Below are 5,759 nucleotides of genomic sequence, written 5' to 3' on the forward strand. Positions count from 1 at the left end.
TCCAGGTCTCTATCACGTCTGAGGAGAGCTGTAGGAGGGGGGCCCTGTCCTGAGTATATCTGGATGACTACATATGAGGGCCTTATAGGCTGCCTTAGTCAAGATGGAATCATGGTTGCTAAAATCTTTACAAGACATACTGAATTTAGTTTTGTAAAATATTGAATTAAATGTTATGCTACATGACTGGTTTTATTTTCACTCTTACATTTGACTTTATGACACTGACTTTTCCATGTGGATCATTGTCTCCAAGTGTATTGTGGGTAAAGCTTGTCACCAGCCGTGCACCAGCATCATCGATCGTCAGTCACTTGGCATCAGATTACATTTTTTTGGACTAAGTTAACATGCTTTGCATAATCAAAGCAAAATGAAAAGGAAAAAAAGAGAACAAGGAAAAGCCAAGTTACATTTTTTGTTCATCATCCTGGAGACGAACCCAACTTTTTTTTTTTTTTTTGCAGCAATTCAGACCTGCCAAAACTGATAGCAGCCAGGGAGCCAGGTAGCAATAACAATCACTATTCACAATGTGTGAGTTAGCTGTGGACTGGTAGTGATTGTACATTACCAGTCCATCCGTCTAGCTTACATTCCCTGTTTTCTCTCTCGGCGTTACAATGGTGACGTCAGGGACTGAAGGCTGAGTCGCTGGCTCTTTTGTTCTCACTAATTGTCTTGCTGGTTTTGCTTGTTGTTTCTTTTGTCACCTTTGTTTTCTGTATGGGTGTAGGTGACAAAACTGCTGCTTGGCCTCACACGTGAAGAGTCCTCTTCACAACAAGGATTTGATTAGGAAACTAATATGTTTGTGCTTACTGCCCAACGTTAAGCAGTGAAAGATTTGTGGCAATGTGCAAATGGTTGGCTCACCTGCTAAAGAAGGGGAAGTGCTCTTGAAATCAATGTTTAGTGGAAAGTTTTTTTTATATATATAAATAAAGCTAGGAAAAAACTTTAAGTAGGTTTGACACAACTGAGCCCAGGCAGTTTGTACGCTATCCTGTTTGCTAGGTGCAGAGATGGAAGGATGGGTCACTGTTGAAGGGTCTCTATGCCAGCAACAGAGCCAATCTGATGTGCTTGTGTTAAGTGTGACGGAGCAATTTTACTGCTGTCACTCAGCATCTGTGATGCTGTCTTGCTGGCTTGTAAGCACCCACTGATAACGGTGCTGAACAGCCTCTGGTTTAAACAAATTATCAAAGTGGAACAGCCGCAGCTTAACAAGGACATCTTTTTAAGCCGATAGAACGCAGCTGATGCACCAAATGGGCTTAGAAGTATATGCTCTTCTCCTGGCACCATACTTTCCTGCCCCTGACATTTGTGAAGTGGTTTAGACATAGGTCTTCACAAAAATAATCCACTTTGTCTCATCAGCTAAACCTTCCAGGGCAATTTAAATTCTGTCCTTAAGTTGGCCTTTAAGTTTTGACGTCCAAGTAAGATGCATTACATTCCCAAAAGTATTGGGTCAGCTGCCTTCACACACATCAAGTTTAAGGATATTTTGCTCTTGATAAAAAGGCCTTAATGTGGTTTATACCTACAGCAGTTGCTTTAGGTGTATTTCTCAAATCATTTGACAACTGCAAAACAGTAAGTGCATTTCTTAAAACAAATCATGCAAACAGCAAAGCAGCATGGATTGCCTCCTTCCCCTTGGTCAAATGTCTCCTTTTACTGCCGTGGCGATGACGCACAGCTTTATGTAAATGCCACAGCTGCAATCCTGCCTTCTTCACCACCAGCATCCTCATCAAAACTCGGCACTTGTCTGGAGGAGAAAACGTTACGACGGATCACAACTTTCTCCAACTCGGCAGCTCCAAAACTGAAGTCATTCTAGTGGATACTACTCATCTGACCCAATCATCATCTATAAGCAGCATCTCCTTTTCTGGAGCCAGTGTTCCTCTTTCATCAGCAGTCATAAGTCTTGGTATAAAAATTTACCCAAAGATCATTTTGAAATCTCATATCAACGGCTTCTGTATCCAAGGTCAGACCAACTCAATTTATTACGTTCATCCAAATCAATTCATCAAGTTTGTCCAACTCAATTCACAAAGTTTTTATGACTTAATTCATTAAGTGTGTTCAACGTGACGAAAATTTAAGTCACTCTTACTCAAATCATTTATTTTTGTCTAATAAATAATTCAAATCTCTTCAAACTTTTAAGCTGTTCCAAATTAAAAAAAAAAMCCCTAAATGTCCAAAATTACCAGGTAACCTCATGGATGAAACCAAGTGATTGTAGCGCGAGTTTAGCTTTTTGTTCTTTTCTGCAATCTGTTCCCTCCAAGGCTTGTCTAAACAGTTTCAGTCTGTTTATGTATGACTGCCGGCAGACACACATTTCATTAATGAAATTTCAAAACTCAACTTGTGCAAGTGGCAAATACACTGAGCTCCTGACTGACAATGCAAACCATTCCATTCATTATCCAACACGCTTATCCCTTGTGGGGCTGCGAGGAGTCAACGACCGAGAGGCAGGGTACAACCTGGACAGGTCACCAGTCCATTGCAGGGTAACACACAGACAGACCGGACAAACAATCACACACACTTACACCTAAGGAGAATTTAGAGAGATCAATCCTGTTTTAGGATTGTGGGAGGAAGCTGTAAAACCTGGAGAGAACATGCAAACTCTACACAGAAAGACCCCCACAAGAGGTCAGTTCCCAGGACCTTCTTGCTACCAACTCTGCCACTGTATGTAGATTAATCACTTGACAGCTGATAACATGTCAACCGCATTGCAAGATGCTTGTTGGCCAGATGAATCCAACTAACAACTTATAAGTTCCATGGGAACTCTTTGATACCTCTGACCCCCAACAAAAATCTGAAAAATGTTTGAAATTGATAAGTGTTTGCACATAGGAAATGTTGTGCCCCATGTGCTCCTGTGTGAACCAGTATCTGAAACTGTTTAAAGCATCCTGTTTATTTGTACGTTAATTCTAATTTCTCAGAGGATATAATCCATCCTGTACATTGACAAGTATCAAACAATATAAATGAACTAAACATTGTGCTGCTGCAAAACGAATTCTCCTCTGAACCTCACGAACATTTCAAAATAAATACTCACCAGAGAATTTTGCATGTTCCTAATGTTATAGAACAAAATGGTTTTATACTGTAGATTGTTCTTTCTCAGCTTTCCAAACTAATTGAATAGTTGGCTGGTAGAAATCCAGTCTCCTGAGTTGAAAATCCTTTGAAGTGCCAGAAAAAAAAAATATCTGAGAGAAAAAGGTTGTTCATCCATGAAAAGGCTGTTAATTAACCGCCTTCTCTGATTGGCGCCTAATCTGTGAAGCCTGCTGAGTTAAAACAAAACATAAATGCTTTGCATAAATAAACAAGGAACAGTATCAAAATGCAGCATGTAGATTATTGCAGATCACTCATGTGAATAACTATCTCCCTTTTGCTTCTACTCATAATGAATGAAAAGAGTGCATGTGGCTGTGAAGCTGATACCACGCTTGTTGTTTATAGCTGCCAAATGTTACCAGACAATGAGCTTCCTTGTCAGAAAACAGAAAATTATCCAATACTCAAAGCAGTTCTGCATCACGGTGCACTAATAGAGGCTCTGTAGATCAAACTCGGGCACAGGTGCAAACGCCCCCGCAGAATGCGGAAGAACACATTCATTTCTAAGATTTCTGGTCTGACAACAACAACAAACAGGACTGCAGTGCGACTTCTTTTATGAAACACTATTAACGGGGCTCATTTCGTCTCCCCTCCTTCACTTGCCAGGTGTCTGATAACACATTCAATACAAAACTGGCAGTAAATTAATGGCTTCTGACACTATAAGCAGAACTCAATAGTTTGTTTAGCTTGTGGGTGTGAAAGAAACTCACTTCATTAAAGTTGGCAACACGGATGCAATTAATTTAGAGACTGTCAATATCTGTAGTTAACAGCAATGACATCATTTCCACAACTTCAGTAAACACTGACATATTTCTTGGTTTGTTTACAAATCGTGAGAAATAGTTATTTGTTTTTTTTAAACAACCTAATGTACCATTTTTCACATTTTTAAGCTTTGATTGAAAAATGAATTTGTCTCCTTTCTTTAGTTTGTACTGAGAGAAATGCCTTATGGTTTACAGAAACGTATTTGGCACCGGCAGCACCTTTCTTTCGTTAAGTTAATTAATTCCTCAGCAGAAGACATAACTCCATATTTTTGCCAGACTTTATCCAGAATTGGACTCCCACTGGGATCCAGTCTGCACCATTGTGCAATAGTTGGGGACAGTCTGCAGAGCTTGCAAAACTTGGGGTGTGAGGGAAACAGAACCACAAGAATAAAAGGGCAGTTAATCAGGACAAAATACTTTTTGTAGGCTTTTGTGTCCCTATACTTTAAAATATTTTAGTTTAATAACACTCTTTATTATTAAACCTTGCTAAATAGATGTTGGTAGTAATACTACGCGAGATTGAAGCTGTGCAATAGTGTTAGAATATTAGTGTACATGAATCATATCCTATCATTTCAGGGGCAGTGACCTGCGCAGTTCTGTGGACACATTGTGGCTGCGCTGCATTTAATAAAGTCTGTCATACAACGTCTTAATGTGCAAAAAAAGAGTTGCGGTGATCTGTATTAGTCTTTAATTTAATTCCAATTAAAACCCGTTTCCCCTGTCTGATACCGTTTTTTTTCTTACAAATGCCTCTGTATTTAAAATATTTTTAACAGCATATTCTAGTAAAAGGATTAGTGCATAAATCTATAGCTTTTCATTTTAAGCAGGTAGGATATTCAGATGAAGGAAGTGATCATGTGGTTTCATCATGTATATAAATTGTTCCATTGTTAAGCTAAGGATAAGTCCACTTCAGTCCCATCACTCAATTAATGTCATCCAATGTATTTAACATTAACACAACCAGCTATAGTTTTCTGTTTGTAAACATGACGGTAGCAGTTTAGGACGAGTAGCACCGACAGATAGATAGACTTGGCTATCTATCCGTGCTACGGTAGGAAAATCTGACGAGGTAGTCACTAAACCAAGAAGTCTTGGTGAAAACCAAAAAGACCCGACTCACGGTACTCCTGGCATGCTACAGCATGAGAGTGCAGGTCCTCTAATTTGTTTCTCAGGGAGCGGGGGTTACACAGTGCGATAGGGGGAAGCGTGTGCTGCGTCTCCTTCCCCTCTTCCTGGTCCTCCGTCGTTCACAAGGCTCTGTTATAAAATAAGAGAGGGTTAAAAACTTCTGCTCGTTCGTTGTAATTCCTCTCATCGGCCCGGAGTCCATGAATGTCACGTGTATCAACGGAAACCACAAACAAACAACGATCACTGTTCGACGCACAATCATTCAGAATTTATTCAAACAATCAATAAAACCACACAGCAAAACCACATAATTACCAGAGATAACGACAAAGACAGACCATGACGACAAAATTACGGTGACGCATTTCAGGGGCGCACTCGCCCCTGGAGAACAGATGAGGGCATGGAGACCCCAAGCGATCTTTATAAGAAAGCGTGATTACCTTTCTAATGTATATAAATGAGGGGGAATGTCTTTTGCCTAACTAGAGGGAGAGTGAAGAGTTTCTAGCTGATCATGTTTCCCTAATAATTTACAGCACCGTAAAAGCCTGTTTTAAATCAAAGAAGGGTTGTTTTCCTTATGAGTGAAGAGTTTTATGGCCCTACCCGAAAAGCTAATCTAAAGAAACTCTGGTTTCA

General features: G+C 39.8%; 1 protein-coding gene across 1 annotated transcript in view; it reads right to left on the bottom strand.

The window, feature by feature from the left end:
- rrp1 (ribosomal RNA processing 1) overlaps window positions 1-5,519 on the bottom strand; it is a 24,394-nt gene extending 18,875 nt beyond the window's left edge. Inside the window, exons 1-2 of the mRNA XM_008438500.1 lie at window positions 5,433-5,519; window positions 5,104-5,243 (exon numbers count right to left, since the gene is read on the bottom strand). The gene's annotated coding sequence lies outside the window, so the exon portion shown is untranslated. The remainder of the gene's footprint in view (window positions 1-5,103; window positions 5,244-5,432) is intronic.
- Between the last annotated feature and the right edge of the window lie 240 nt (window positions 5,520-5,759).

This window comes from Poecilia reticulata, linkage group LG2 (genome assembly GCF_000633615.1).
Source record: "Poecilia reticulata strain Guanapo linkage group LG2, Guppy_female_1.0+MT, whole genome shotgun sequence".
Lineage (NCBI taxonomy): Eukaryota > Metazoa > Chordata > Actinopteri > Cyprinodontiformes > Poeciliidae > Poecilia > Poecilia reticulata.